Here is a 17,262-nt window from a genome sequence, read left to right as displayed (position 1 = left end):
ATTTGTTTAAGGTCCAGCTTGAACAGCAGTGAATGAAAATGCTGACATAATATAGTGGCCTGGAGTCTAAAACAGATTGGAGTGTCTTCTCCTAATAGGGAGAATGCAAGGAAAAAAACAGTGTATTTTTCAAGGCAGCTCCAGGAATTAGATACACAAGTCATGTTTTAAAATAGCATGCATTGTGCAGAGAGCTTGCAAGAATACCCCTTTGAACACATCCCCTTTGTTTTAGAAAAAGTGAAAATTGGTCATGCCAGACAATTGTTGAGTCTGAAACTTAAGTGCACCGATGGGCTTAATCATCTTAATAAACAAAGAACGTGATTTATAGGTAGCTGCCTTGTCTACTTTAAAGAATAGAATTTTTTAACCTTTCTTTCTCATCTCTCCCCTAGAGATTCCTTTTAAGCAGACCAGTAGATCATCATCATTGATGTTTAATATTTGAACTTATTAAATTTTTAAAAGGATACTTTGAAATATCATACAGTACTGTGGTGACTAAGACAGTGAATATTAGAAATAAGGAGACTATTCAGATTTTTTAATATAGAAGTCATTAGTTTAACCAAACAGATAACATTAAAACTGCATATATATTTAATTTGGACTTGTAATAATTGTTTAAATCAAAACTCATGGGTACATCTTAATGTAAGACCTAATTAGGTAATCTTTTAGGGGAGGGAAAGCACATTTATTTATGGTGTTCTAGCATATAGAACAAGATCAACTAGTTATAGGAACCTCATTTAAAAACATATTATGGCTTCTTTTAAAGAATTCTTAGAAAATATACAAAATATTATTTCAAAGGTTGAAAAGTTAGTCTAGTCAACACATAGTGGTGCATGAGAGAATCCATGGCTTATCTCTAAAAGAGATTACATCCAGGCTTGGAACTCAAGCAGGTTGACCCACCTATCCACCTACCCAAGCACTGCTGCATTGTTAGGATAACAGACCAGAGAGCTGGACTGGTAGCTTTTGTACCATGTGTTTGAATCTGGACTCTGTGTCTCAGTGTCATCATATGTGACATGGGGATGACAGCAGCACCTCCCTCATTGGATTGTGGGGAGGACTAAATGAGTTCATAGTGTGAAGCTGTTGAACCAGTGTCTGGTATACGAAACTAGGTAAAATGATCATAGTTAGGAGAGGAAATGGACACTATGGATGACAATGAATGGCTGCTGGTGGAGGTGAACAGAATCAGTGCACATGCATAATAGGGGACAGGATATAAGCATTTACTAGACACCTCCCAGGGATGCAGATACCAGGTGGTGTCTGACTTCCCATCTTCCGCAGTTCCTCACTGATATAGGTGACTCCATGCCCACTTAGGAGATGGGAAAACTGAAGCTCAGTGAGATCAAATGGTAGAAATCAGAGTTGGGATCTTGACCTGTGTCTGTTGTTTCAAACCTTGTTCTATTAAACTCTGCTGCCTCAACTTGCCCAGTGATGTCTCCATCTCTCCTCTCATCCTCATAAGAACATAATGAAATAGGTGAAATATTATGTTCAATTTACAGATGAGGACATTGAAGTATGCAAAGTGCTAACAGCACTCACAACTTCATTCTCTGCAATGAAGAGCTAGTGCTATTATCATAATTAATGTTAAATAACCCACCCACCCTTGCAGGTGGGTGAGGCCCCAGCAGATCCAGGAGTGCTCTCCTTCAGTTTGAAGTGACTTTGTGGCTTTTTACTTCCTTATTGGTCTATTCTGCAAGTCAAGAAAATAAAATTGGTATGAGGTTACAACTCACAGTGGAGGATGAGCTCCCAGACAGTCATGTCATCCCTGAGTAAGGCTTTAGTCCCAGCAGAGAACTCCCAGGGACAGAGAAAGAGCTCTGGCATTTTGCCGGACATTATATTATCTGTTTAGAACTGGAAGTAATTTGTACCTTACCTTAAATAATCATGTTTCCCCTCAGCCTTCACATCTGTGTCGTGGAGAACAGTGTCAGGGCCTGTGCAAGCAGCGCTGTGTCAAAATCGGGTCTCTCACCTGACTGCCAGAGGCTGGGAATGATGGATAGGCCAGTGTTTTTGTGGCTTTCTTAGGTTACCATCCAGATACTACCTAGTGTTCTGGCCCTTGGTAAATATTGACTCTCTTTTCTAGATATTAAAATCATATTGTTGTATAAAGTACATAGACAACAGACCACTCACAGACTGATTTAATATTTAATTATACCTGTGAGCTAATGCATCCTGCACTGGGAGTACTTCAAGACAGATTTTCCAAGTTGGCTTTCTTTTTCAAAAATTAAAACTCTCTGTGGTGACTATAGTTAATAATACTGTGTTGTATATTTGGAAGTTGCTAAGAGAGTAGACCTGACAAGTTCTCATCATAAGAAAAAAAAAATCTAACTTTTTGGATGTTAACTAGATTTGTTGTGGTGAATATTTCTCGATATATACAAATATCAATTCATTATATATAAAATAATAACATAATAAAATTATATATGCCAATTATATTCCAATTTAAAAATAAAATAAAATATAAAATAAAATCTCTCTGGAAAGGAGCTTCCAGGAGGATGCCTCCATGTGCTTGGAGACACACCCCCACAGATACAGTGTACCATAAGGAGCCCTTGCCTGATATCAGCAGAAGCGCTCCTCATTTCTGAATTATCTCCTGCTTGTAGCCCTCCTTTTCAGAGTACAGAGATCCTCTTTTAGTCAATCAATACTTAGGTTTCAAATGCTCCTCATTTCTAGGTTATTCCATAGTAAAATCTCCCCCATCCTCTTTGTGACTTCAGCTGGGTCCATAATATACCTTTAATAATTCTTCAGAAATTACATATAATTCTGTTTTATTTCTTGTCTGTGTCATTTATTTATTGACTTATCTGTGACCACCTCCAAATTTCCGAATCACTTTCCTCTAATATCTGGCTTTCTCCTGCTGTCAACATGGAGAATAAATGTAAACTACCTTTAATATGGACATAAGTGCACGAGGATCACTTTCTCTCTTCAGTCACCTATGATTTTGAATTATTTTCACTTTGGACTTGGAGAGTCAGGAATTGATTATGTTTCTGGAGCTCTTGCCTCACACATCTCTGAGCTATGTGTTGGTGGGTTATATAAATTTCTGGTTATGCACTTCATATGTGGTATGGCAGAGACAGTCCTTCAAGACTGGGACTTTGCTGAAGTCGAAAGTGCGGGGTGGGTGTGGGAGGAAGACAGCTCTGTGTGTGATTTATCTGTCACATTTCTAGTCCTTACTGGCTGTGCCTTCTCAGTAAGAATTGGAATGAATCACTAACACAGAGGACTTAATGCATGCTGGCTGCCATGCTAAGAACTTGACATATAGTATTTACTTTAACCCTCAGAGTGATCTTATGTAGTAATTTTATTATCCTATTTTGCAAAAGTGGAAACTGAGAACCAGAAAGGTCAGTGCACAGACTCAGGGCTGTCAGAAGAGGTCTAGGCTCCTTACAAGACATCTGTAGCCTCTAATTTTGGAGCCTTCATGGTAGTTAAACTATGTTGCATAGGGGTCCCATGTTGTGCTTCTCAAAATAATCCTACACTATCTCTGGGTCCCTACAGTGACTCTGTGGTAGGGCTAAAGGAATGTTGGAAGGCACATGCCCACCTTACTGCTGATGGCCAGCAGCTGCCATTGACTAGCATCTCCATATCTTCATGGAGGAAGAGCTTAAGCTTAGTTCATGCAATGAGCACAAAAAATAAGATGTTAGCATTGAGAAATAGGAAGCACAAAGCCTGCAACTGTTAATGGGGCATACTGGAGAGGCATGTTAACTCTATCTGTGCTTGGGGTCATACACTTGCATCATTCTCTTGAAAGAAAGGAGAAGTGTAAAGACCTGAGATTTTCTCTGGTGACTTAAAAAAAAAGTTTATGTAAGTCAAAAAAGGTAGCAGTATTGAACATCCTACAATAGTGTCATGTGTCATTCACAATGAGACTAAGATTTTTGAAGTAAATGAATATATATGTCTAACAAATAAGGTTCAGAGTGTTGTCTCAGAATGAGAACATTGCATCAACTCTGTGTGTGCGATATAGCCTTTCTAACTACAGTCCAAATACAGAATTTAAAACTAACTTGCAATATTTTCAGAACTCTTGTCCTGAGCCCAACCTCTCCCTCAGGAGCCAACATTCATTCAATAAGTTCTTCATATTCCTGGCGTTTGAGTTGTTGTTTTGTTTTTATAATATTTTACCATATCTTGTTGATGTTTCATCCACTCCCGTTCTTTGATTTTTTTTAGGACTGTATAGTTTTTAAACCTGTGAGTAACTAAAAACTTGTGAAAAATTCAACTTCCTAAATGTAGACTTCAGAGGACAAGTTTGGCCTTGAGACCTTATGGAGTAGGGAAGTAAAAATATGATTTTTTAATTGATCAGCAGCAGCCCTGTATCTTCCTCCCCATTTTCATAGGACCCAGTCCCCCTCTACCATCTAATTTATTCATTTGCAAGTGATCAGCTTCAACTGATTTTCTAAAAGTGCCAAAATGTGTGACTCAGTCAGGATGGTCATCATCTATTTTACCCTTTTGGGAGCCTCAGGGTTGTATATGGAAGCCTTACCGTGAATTTATTCTCTGAGAAATATATTTTCTAAGTCTTACCTGATCAGATGAGTCCTAGGGCATCTGGTCTTACTGTATCTGTGAAGCAATCATTGCTCTTCACATGGTTTCTGCTCACTCCTGCCCTTCACTTGCAACTAGACTCATCCCTGCCTCAGCCCTTCTGTGGTCAAACATGCAGACACTATGGGGAAACTGTGATGTTGAGGAAGCTCATGTTATAAGTCAGAGGCAATAAAACCACACAAGACAGTGATTTTTTTTAATTAACAAAGAATCCAATGTGTAACATAGCTACACATACAGAATACCACAGCCTCTGCATTCAGCACTTGAGAACTGCATCCAGAGTTGCCTTACTGTTTTCCCTGACACCTTCTGAGGAGGGCTGTGAACCTCCAACTCCCATAATCAGCCACTAGCAGCTTGGCAATGTTGGAGTCAAATTTAGTGGAAGTGATGTGTACTAATTTATGCCTTCACCAGGTACATATTGATCTGATACCAGGCATGTTGTTGGATGAGGCAATCTCAAATATAAGAAGATTTCTATCACTGTCCTCAAGAATCTCAGTCTCACAAGGGGAAATGACCAGCAGTTGGAACCAGGGCATAAAAGATGCTACTTCTGCAGGGGTCCCTGACTCCACGGCGGGACTCTCCTGGAGGATATAGGGTTGGGTCTGAGTATGGAAAGCCAGTGAGAGGGGACCAGGCAGCTGAGGATGGGGGTGGGATGGCAGAAACCATTCCAAGCAGAGGGAACAGAGTACAGTGGTGTGAAGGTACCAGAGAAGGCAGCTGACTGTGAAACAGCTGTCCATCTATGTGACTGGTTACATGGTGCGCAGTGGGTGAGACTGGAGGTGGAGAATGAGGCTGCAGCCACTTTAGGAAGGGGCTTATGGGCCACATTTGACCCAGATGAATTTCAGCACTTTAGGTTGTTCTTTTAGAATGGTCACTTTGGGTGTTTTGTAGAGAATGGATGGGGAGGGGGTGGAGGGTGTAGAAAAGAAAAGCCTATTAAAAAGCTGTTGAACCCTAATGGTTTAAGGTCTAAACTCAGACTAACAGGAGTGGGGATAGGAGGAGGAAGAGATGTTGACTTTAAGGGTGACTCCTAGGTTTCCGGCTTGAGTAATTAGATGGACAGAGGTGCCACTGGTCACAACGGTAAATACAGAGGACAAAGCAGTTGCAAGGAAAGATGATAAATTCATTTGTGGATGTGGGTGATGCAAGGCTCCAGGGCTTCCAGTCTGTGACTCTGGAAATCAGGACTCAGACTGAGCTGGAAATACAGGCTTGCATTTGTGATCTGCCTGAGAGAATGCACAGATAAAAAGGAGATGGGACAGTAAGATTAAGTGAGAGAAGTTTCTGACAAGTGTTGGGACACAAAGTGGCAGAAGCCAGAGGCAAAGAAGAATAAGGTGCTTGATGGGATGGAAGGAAGCTGGTGACAAAAAGAATGAAATGGACAGAAGAGTCAGGGAGCAAAGAGACAAGTCTGATGTGGCTTCCAGTGCATAACAATAAACATTAGGACCTACTATGTGAAAGGAGAGTGGGGGTGGGGGTAAAGGAAAGGAATAAACAATAAAATCATGACTAAAGCATGATCCTGGATCTCAAGCCACTTATAGGATAGAACTGTCATTTCTTGTTTTCCTTTTTCATTCATTTTCCTCATTCATGGAGAAAAATCGGCACTGGGGAAATTGAGAAGAATGAAAATCAGTTCCTTGGTGCCCAAAATGCTTGGTTCTCCAAAGCAGGCACATGTTATTGTATGCATGAATGAGCACCCTGAAAGGGAAAGTGATAAATGATATTATTTTACAGTTTACAGAAGCTAAGCTTTTATCATGGCCATAGCATCTTTAGAGTGTTTGGACTTTTGAACCAATCCTTTTATAATTATTAATGAGCCTTGTGGCTCATTGGTGTATTTGAGATATATTGAGACTGTTTCCTATAATTTTCACTTGTCTTATAAAAAGAGGCCTCAGTATGTTATAGACAGACTGGAACATTTGAGGATAATGGAAATAATCACTATGTATTTTAGTTAATACCATGCATTTCAGTCCTTGCTCATTTTGTCCTTTAATTTTGACCTAAGGCAGAAGTACGTACTCCCCTTAAAGAGGTGAGGGAACTAAGATACAAGATTCATATGACTGCATAGAGATAACACGGCTAGTAAATGGGAGAGGTCCTAGGACCTAAAGCAATGTGTTCTGACTTCCAGTTCTGGATTCTTGCCTCTCCATCACATTGCCTGTGTCTTTGTGAAGAGCTGCTCAAGAAAAATTAGGAGGTGGAATACTGAAGAGATTTTTTTATTAGTCTACTCAGTGCATGAACATTTATATTTGATGGACCACAGGTTATTTATGCAAATGTATGTGATTAAGCCAAACTGTGGAAAAATATTTTTTCACAAATGAATATCTTTTTTTCCATTATCTGAAAAGCTTTAAAAAAGCATCTAAGTTATAAAATAAAAGAATTCAGTATTTTAAACTGCAAAGTTATAGCAAAACTTGCTATTTGCACTACAAATACAATTTATTTTTTAGTTGGTGCAATGGCCATTGTATGTGAGAAGCATTCTATATGTATATGTATATGTCCATGTATATCAAATAAAAATCAGCCAAGTTAAGTTTCATCTATTGGCTCTCCTTTTATACTATTCTTGGATTCTCCAAATACATTAAGTGATGTAGCTTAATTTATCTTGCCAAAGCAGCTATCATGTTACCCATTTAATGCCAATGAATTAAAGCATTTGTCTTTTTCTTAAGCAGTGTAAAATAATGCAGGGTAAATCTAAATGATTTAATTCAGTTTTACAATATGTATTTTGGTTCCTGATGTTCTATAATTATGAGTTAAGTAATGTAGCTACTGTTAAAGCAGTTATTAGCTATTCATATACAGTAGTGTTAGAATCATAAAATGTAACTAGAATTTTATCACTGGAAAGTTTACGATGCTACATTTTATTTATTTTAAGTTTATATTTTGCTCCTTTGTTTTTATATTTTATTTATTTCACACAAAAAAAATCTATGAGCCATGCTAAATGGCAGTTTACAAATGAAAACAATTTCTACCAAGTAGCAAAATACTGGTACCAGCACTTATGCTTAAATCTCAGTTTCAAGATTTGTGCTGACAATTTTGCATTTTAGCTTTAGTAGAAAAAAATTGAATCTAAAAGGGCTTATGCATTTGTGATATTCAGTGGACTGACCTTTTGTTATTAGTGCTGATTTTTAAGAATAACCATACACTTGTATATATTTTTAAAGTTTTATAAAAATGTCAGGCGACTATCATAGTTCTAATAATTATCATTACACATGGTATATTGTGATAGCCTTGTTCATGTAGTTAAGAAATCACAATATAGGCATATGAAAATTTAAATAACAATATAAAGTAATGTGGCATTTTATATATTATTTTATATTTATAATAATATGTGAGAAAACTCAAATGAAGTAAAATGAAAATTAATTTGGTCATTTCATGCTTCATGTGTCCCAATTTCATCCAAATGTAAATATGATAATCCAGGGCTCAGAGTGAGTATTCTGTTAAGGTGATTTGACATTATTGTACTTAACATTACTCACTACCAAGATGAATACTTAAGCTGCATTTCCTTACATGTGTGTGTATTTTAATATTATGTCCTAGGAGTTCTCATTTTCTAAAAAGGTTAATTAAATTGCCTTTACATCTTTTTTCTTTTTTTTGAAGTTTATTCAGATATTTTTATGTTATGTATACTTGAATTGATAGAACATGTCTAAATTAGTCATCTAATTTGAATGACATAATTATGTGTGCAGTGAGGGTTTGATTGAATAGAGAGCTTTTCCATTTTAGCTCTTAGTGGATTTAGGAATTACATACTTAATTTAATATTTCAGAGTCCTAAAACTGCTTCTGTTTACCAATAAGCACACAGAGAATGTAAATATTTTTACAAACAAAATTTAAAAGATACATTTCCTTTTCACATGTTAAGAATTTACACTACCTGTCTGCTGTAGCTTTTTCTCATGTGCCCAAATGGTTGGTGTTGAGATTAGAAGTGTATGTTTTTGTTTTCCTAAGTAAAAAATGAAGATGCTTTGGAGTAAGTATTATGAATCCTGATAGATATTTAGCCATATCTGGGTAGTGTCAAGAATATTTTATCTTTGTATATTATATGATAGCCACTCTGCCCAAAATGTACCTCTTGAACTTTAGCATCAGTGTAGAATGCTCAATAGTGCCAAAGTAGAATTGAAACTAAAAATGCGGAGTCTTGTGAAAGCATGCAATATGGGTAACAGCTTTTCAGACTGTGCTGGGACATTTCAAACAGGGGTGCTGAACACTATGGCTGTTGGGAAAAAGAGAACACTAAATGTTAAACTTACACTTAATTTAATGGTTTCTGCCTCTACAGTTCCTAACCTTTCAGCTGGTTGAGTTATTTTCTGATAGTAGCAGATCAGGAACTAAATTATCATAGATCTTTTCTTTTAATAAATATTCAATAGCATTTTCAAAATTGTTCTCCTAGATACAATTTATAAAAAACAGCCCAGTGTTTTTTGTCTGCTCTTTGATAGCCACAGGCTGTTTGGCATGTGGTCCCTCCTCTTATGTATTTTCCAAGCTCCTCATGTCTTACAAAGTGTCAGCCTTGGATGAGAAGCCTTTTGCATCTTTATAGTTATCAGGAGAATAAAAGCCATTTCTCCCCTGTAAGTCTCCCCATAATGTGACAAGGCCAGTGGTCACAGAATCATCATTTGCTAACATATGCTTTTCTTTCTCCATGTTCTCACTAGCTTCAGGAAGTAATAACATGAAAGGCATTGTTGAAGTATGAACACATCAGTTTGGTTCAGTCTGTCTTATACCCTGTTTAGAGCTGTGGTTCTCAACCAGGGACAACTGTGCCCTCCCTCCATGCCTCAGACGTCTGGCCCTCTCTGAAGACATTTTTGGTTGTCACAACAGGGAGGGGGCTACTACTGGCTTCTGGTGGGTAGAGGCCAGGGGTGCTGCTGTACATTCCACAATGCACAAAGCTGGCTCCCAAGGGAAGAATCTGACCCCAAAGTGCTGAGGATGAGAAGCCCTGATTTACTTTATATTGTTTAAGCAAAGGGAAATGTAATAGATGGTTCTGGTGAAAAAAAAAAATCACTGCATTCGATACAATCATTTATTGAATACCTTCTAGGTCCTGAAAATACTTTCGTGAAGACTGTGACATAGCCTGAGAGCCCAGCAGTTTATGCTGTCTTTGCAAGATGACTGGTAAATAAAGTAGTACTATTTGATTCCATAAACCCTGTAATTAGAGGGGCCTGCGTGGCAGGTTAAAATAGAAATAGAGATTTTATTTCCTAGATATAGGGGAATACCTGGAAGAAATCATATTCTCTGTCTAGATGTAATATTGGTCCTTTGTGGGTGAAATTGCTCATTTTCCCTTAATCATTAATAGGTCCCATTTCTTGCCCACTTCCCAATTTCAACTGGTATTAATTTGAAATGTCAGGGCAGTACCAGGAAATGTTGACAAAAAGGTGTTACTTTAGAAATTTAGGATATTTGTTTTTTTAAACATCTTCATTGAGTATAACTTATATACCTTAAGTCTCTTATTCTAAGTGTATAATTCACTAATTTTTAATAAGCTTACAAATTATGGAACTGTCATCACAGTCCAGTGTTGTGCCATGTGTAGTCGCTATGATTCCCACTGCTAGCCCAGGCAACTGCTAACATTCCTATCTTTTTCTCTTTTATGTCTCACTTTCTATCTCCATAAATTTTTCTTTTAGAAAATCTCTGGACCCTTCATTTGGTGTATTAATTTTTACAATTAAAATATATTTTGATTTTTTTTTTTTGAAGATCAGCATCATGTTTATATTTTTTCATGTTACCTGTGCCATAGCCAAGCTACAGTGCAGGCTGGGCATGCTTAGTCATCAGAACTGGAAGATGAATAAAATGAAAATGTGGGAAAGAGAAGAAAGCACATGTGTTTTCTGCAGCTTAGGGGCTACATTACATGTATGCAGTATTTTAAAAAAACCTGTTCTTCAGCTTTGCCCTGATTTATTCCTGGTGAACCTGTCTACTAAGATTAAGTTATAGAAAGTACTGAAAAGCTGCAGTCAGGTGAATACTAGCATGATGTGGGGAAAGTATAGAAGGATTAAATCCAGAGAACTTAACCTGTCTGGGGAGTTGTGTATGGGTCAACAATCCCTTAGCCAAAAGCAAATCCTTTGGGGCCAAATGTCTTTCAAAATTCAGCTTTCAGAAAGGTAATACAGTTCTTTACTATACATTAGGTAATATTCCCACAGGATTCAGGAAACAGTAATTTCTATAGCAAAGTAGATGACTATTCACTTTTTTTTTTTTTTTTTTTTTTTTTTTGACATAAAAAGACCAAATAACCTCATGTCAGTTCAGGCCAGTTTTTGGAGCAAATTTATTTGGTAGCACAGGAACAAAGAAACTGTTTTCAGAAAAATTTGCATTTTACAATTGTGGGAAAAAAAGTTTGTGAACCTGTCCCAATTTATCCCAAGATATTTTATTTCTAGTAATTACCCCATCCTCTTCCCAGCTCCAACCCTCCCATCTCCTCTGCCCCCCACATACTTCATACAACTTAGGCACAGGTGGACTTGTCTTTTTTTCACGTCATTAACTTCCCATCAGACTTGACGAAATGACAAGATAACTGTTCATTTCAGTGGATAAAGGCCAGGTATGGATGCAATGGCTGCCAGACCTGCATTCCCTTGTGGTTTGTGGTTTCGCCTCCTTGCTATAGCCATGTTCATCTATCCCAGGCCCCCAGACCCAGGGCCGTGGAAGATGAAAATGGTTTTGTTGGGTCAAAAAGATGTCCTTAAAGAAAACTCCTAAGGTAACAGTGGCAGCTGTCATTCCAGGTGACCCCAGACTCATACTTCATACCCTTCACACCCATCACAGAACCTTGGGCAGTGAGACTAAACAGCTATTGGGAGAGAGAAAAACCAAAGTAGAGAATCCATGAGAATAAATTCTCTTGAGAGGAAGATATTTAGATGAAGAAATGAAGAAAATGGCATGGAGTTCTTTACTGGGCTCACAACTTGGAAGCAGGACCCCCATTCAAAACAAGACATTTCACACTTCTTACAAATTGTTAAGAAATCTACATGATCATGTTACATAATTTGTCTAATGGTCTTCACCGTAAATTTCACATCTCTCTTAGTTTTCAGATTCTATTAGAGGTACTTAGCAAATTATAATTGTTGCTGTGGCTTTTTACTGGTTTTCCACTGACTCCTAAGTAGCTACAGACCCACCAAGAGTGGAAGTTAATATTTCAGCCAATGTGTGAAGTTTGCTTTCATTGCATGTGAGTATTCATGCTCTTAAGGCAATATTACTAAGGCAGAACTTCCTACAGATTGTGGGACCCATTTACAAGCATAGGGACACAATTTCTACACAATGGAGGAAATTGCAGAGAATGATGTTGCACCAGTGTCAAAGAAAAATGACGTGTTTATAGGGACGTCCAAGAATTTTGCCTTTGGAGGGTTCACATCATTGTCAAGGCAATTAAGTTCTAAAAGAGCATGTGAGCTAAAGGTCAGCCAGTGCAGGGGATAGTGATTCTGGATGCTTTAACAAGCACTCAGGAGTGGTTCTAGAGACAACATTGAAGCTTCTCAATCACTTCAAGTGTGATACTAAAAATTTCTATCTAAAGACATTGACATGTTGCCGTTTGGCCATGGAAGTCCTTACCTGCCTTTGCTACCACAGACTTGACCTTGGGCTTCTAGGTTGACAGCTACCTCTTATTCCAGCGGCAGCCAGCAGTGTCCTCTTGACAAGGATCATTTTCTCTCCTATCTCCCAACCTGAAAGAGCAGAAGTTGCCCTGTCTTGGTTTTACATCTGTCTTCTCTTGCCAAGTGTCTTCCTGAGTTTGCAGGCATTTCTTCTTGTTACCACATTTCCTGTTGTTAAAGACCTGACAGCCTGCAGTGGCCTCCTCCACTCCAGCACTTTCTTTCTTGTTTACAGAGCCCCCCACCCTTTCTATGCCCTTCTGTTTCCTCTGTTAGGGAAGGAGGGGACACCTCATCGATCTCCCCTTTGTGTCTCTTCCTCTCTCTCTAGCTGCCTTCACAGCCGTTTCTCCATCTGGGCCAGTGAGACCCTCACGGGCAGCTTTAATACATAGTGATGCCCAGAGCCCATCCCCCATCATTGTCATTAACGTGCCCTCAGGGCCTCGGCCTTGGTGGCTTTCGAGAACTTCTCAGGTGATGCAGAACCAACAGTTTTGAGGCCATGACACCTGTCCACCTGTCTGTTGTTGTAGACAGTAAGCCATTATGGAAGGAGGCACAGGAAAGTCAGAAGAAGAATGGGAAGAGATTGAACAACAGCAATGCTTCCTCATCTCTGTTTATTTTTGTAAGTGACACCTACACCCACCTGCTGGTGTGACACCATCTCCCCCTTGGACTGTGTTCCCATCAGTAAATCCTGGGTGGTCAGGGCAGCCCTGTGCCCCAGCAGGCCACAATGCATTTGTGCTTATGTCGTGAGGCCAGCCACCAGGGGCCTAATGTCCCTTGCATAACCTCGGCCTTCTGAGTTGTGAGCAAACTCTTTATATTTTCCCTTTTTGTAACTCTGTAAACCAAAGCTGCATGCTCTCTTCCCTCATTGGCTTATTTCACTTGACACTCACTGACTATGACATGCAGGAGAGCCAAGTGAGTGGTTTCATGTGGAGGCCTCCTTGTTGCTTTTTCCTGCAGACAAAGGTGGATTGTGGGTCTTTCCTGAGAAACGACTGTGTAGAATGTAATTGTTCTGAATGAGTAGGACCAGGGAGGCCACTACTGAAACTGAACTGTCATCTCTGTAGCTTCCTTTTATTCTTAGTATACCTCCAGGTCTCTGACATCTTTCCTTACACAGTAGAGTCCAGGAGTTAGACACAGCGCCTTCGAACAGCCCCTTTACCAAGCCCCTTCTCTCAACTTTATGAGGCCAGAGCACATGTCCATTTTCCAGAGCCACACAAAGGAGCCTTGTATGTGCCCATTGTCACACAGTTTCTGACTGGACTGAGGATGTTAGAACACAAATGGGTTTCCAATTCTCTCTGGACCCTACTACTTTATTGTTAATAGATATTTTGTTCCCAGATAATACTTTTATTGTTATCAGTAAGTAGGAACATTTAAGTGAAGTGATTTTGGTATTGATAATAAGAATGCTCAGCTGATTATTTTAATGACATCCCATGTGAAATTTATGGAAAATCTAGTTGTCCAAAAAAATTAATTTAAAGAAGCAATGCTTCACTTTACAAACTACTGTGAAGATATAAGAATAAGCTAAATGCCAACTTTCTGTAGTACTCTCCCTTGAGCACAGACATTGCACAAAGAAATTCTGCCCCAGTTGTTCTGGTCCAGGTAAGAAATGCAACTTCTCTACCTGTTAGCCTCATGTACGGTGTAGGAACCTTGCCAGGCTGCTGTGCATCCATGGGTTCATCCATCAGCACACTTTTATAGAGTTCCTTCTGTGTGCCATGCACCTGACAGGCAGGGTAGAGAGCTTCCTACACTGACTTTCCAGTGGTAGGAAACAACCACCGAAACAATGAAATGTCAGCAGATGTTAAGCTTTAGGCAGAGAAGTAAGCTCTATTTACATTATTGGGAGTGACCAGGCAGTTAGGAGAGTCCCTCTGAGGAGGTGACGTTTAAGGTGACATGAATGCAACACTCAGAGCCACCAGAAATGAGAGACCAGCCTGGACAGAGCAGACTCCAGCCATCTAGGACACCAGGAGGGAAGAGTTGTGGTTGGGACTTGGGAACAGTGAGTGGCATGGCCAGGTTGGTGTTCAAGGATGATTGCTTTGGATCAGGAAAAAAGGTGAACTGGAACCAGGAACAGGGTTACTGGGGCTTCAGACTGGAGTCCTGGGACCAGGGAGCCTTCTGAGAGCAGGGAGGCAGTGCACCGACTGCATATGAACATGCTGACTGCAAGCTTCACTCTGTCCTCTGTCCTGATCCAGACTGGGCCTCACAGCCTGTCGAGGATACTCATCTTAATATACGTGTTAAGATGCTTATTAAAACGCTTATTTCCAGACCCCATCCTGGTCTAGTGATGTAAAATGGGACCCAAGGCTTCATTAAGCCTCCAGATATCTGAGGCACAGAGTCCATGGACCAGTTTGGGAGAAATATTGTGTTGAATGACTGGGTTGTTACTTCAGTATCCTGTTTCATTCCCAGCCACCCAGGAATAGAAGTGTGTTCTCTGTAGATTCCAGATTGGTAAACAGGCCAATGTGATTGGCATCTGGCCCACGGCCACACCACTGGTCTGTCTTATGACTAGACAACTGGTTGTCCCTCTTTGTAGGTAGCCAGACTGTGTGATGGGAAGATCATCTGCAAATTCAGAAAACCTCCACAGGTTCATATGGCTTATGAGTGAATATGGCCCTGGTCTTAAATCCAGGGCTCAGTATATCCCATCTTATGGTCAAACCGCAAATGCTCACTTTTACTATTGGGTTGGCCAAAAAGTCCATGTGATTTTTTTTCGTAAAATACAAGACAATCTTCATTTTCATCAATAAATTTATTATTTATTTATTTATTTTTATTTTTTAACTGTTATTCCATTACAGTTGTCCCAATTTATCCCCCTTTGCCCTCTTCCACCCAGCCCACCCTCTGTTCCCACAGTCAATCCCCACACCTAGTCCATGTCCATGGGTCATTCATACATGTTCTTTAACTAGTCCTTTTCCCTTCTTTCCACCATTCCCCCATCCCCCTTCCATATGGCTGCTGTCAATCTGTTCCTTGTTTCCATGCCTCTAGTTCTATTTTGCTCTTTAGTTGATTTTGTTCATTAGATTCCTCTTATAAGTGAGATCATATGGTATTTGTCTTTCACTGACTGGCTTATTTTACTTACCATGGTAGTCTCCAGTTCCATCCAAACTGTCACAAAAGGTAGGAGTTTCTTCTTTCTTTCTAATGCGTAGTATTCCATTGTGTAAAAATACCACAATTTTTGATCCACTCATCTACAGATGGGCACTTAGGTTGTTCCCAGCACTTGGCTATTGTAAATAGTACTGCTATGAACATAGGGGTGCATAGGTTCTTTTCAATTGATGTTTCTGGGTTCTTAGGGTATATTCCCAACAGTGGAATCACTGGGTCAAAAGGCAGTTCCATTTTTAATTTTTTGAGGAAATTCTATGCTGTTTTCCACAGTGCCTCCACCAGTCTGCATTCCCACCAACAGTGCACTATGGTTCCCTTTTCTTCACATCCTCACTAGCACTTGTTTGTTGATTTGTTAATGATGGCTATTCTGACTAGCATGCGGTGGAATTTCAATGTGGTATTAAGTTGCATCTCTCTGGTGACTAAGTATGTTGAGCATCCTTTCATATGCCTGTGGGCCATCTGTATGTCCTTCTTGAAGAAGTGTCTGTTCAGGTCCTTTGCCCATTTTTTAATTGGGTTGTTTGTCTTTCTGGTGTTGAGTTGTATGAGTTTTTTATATATTTTAGAGATTAAACCCTTGTCCGACGTATCATTAGCAACTATATTCTCCCATATGGTCTGTTCCCTTTTCGTTTTGATGATAATTTCTTTAGCCGTGCAGAAGTTTTTTTATTTGATGTAGTCTCATTTGTTTATTTTCCCTTTTATTTCCCTTGCCCTAGGAGATAAATCAGCAAAAAATTGTTGCATGGGATATCTGAAATTTTACTGCCTATGTTTTCTGCTAGGATTTTTATGGTGTCATGACTTATATTTAAGTCTTTTATCCATTTTGAGTTTATTCTGATGTATAGTGTGAGTTGGTGGTCTAATTTAATTTTTTTGTATGTACCAGTCCAGTTCTCCCAACATCATTTATTGAAGAAGCTATTTTATACCTTTTTCAAATATTAATTAACCATAAAGACATGCATTTATTTCTGGGCTTTCTATTCTGTTCCACACTGATCTATGTGTCTGTTCTTTTGCTAGTACCAGGCTGTTTTGATTACAGTGGCCTTGTATAGTTTTATATCAGTATTGTGATCCCTCCAACTTTATTCTTCTTTCTCAAGATTGCTGAGGCTATTACTTTATTGATATGCATATTTTGACTATGTTGGCTATCTGCTGCTATTGGCTGCTAGTAGGTAGAGGCCAGGGGTGCTGCTAAACATCTTTCAATGCATAAGACAGGCCCTAGCAAAGAATTATTTGGCTAAAATGTCAGTAGTACCAAGAAACTTTACACATCACTTTTGACATGTTTTATCACCTTCTCCTTACACTGCACAAATCTTTTTTGCATTTCAGTTGCATTTTTACCTTTCTTGAAATAATAAAGCATAATATGCTGAAAATGTGTGTTTTCTTCCATCTTCAATATCTGCACAAAAATTCATAAATTTTAGTAACTTTTTTAATGCGTGCTGATATGACAGTTGTCACAATACAATATAAAAAAATTATT

The sequence above is a fragment of the Furipterus horrens genome, unplaced genomic scaffold (genome assembly GCF_987537825.1).
Source record: "Furipterus horrens unplaced genomic scaffold, mFurHor1.1.pri manual_scaffold_7, whole genome shotgun sequence".
Classification (NCBI taxonomy): domain Eukaryota; kingdom Metazoa; phylum Chordata; class Mammalia; order Chiroptera; family Furipteridae; genus Furipterus; species Furipterus horrens.
Note: the sequence above shows the minus strand (reverse complement) of the source record.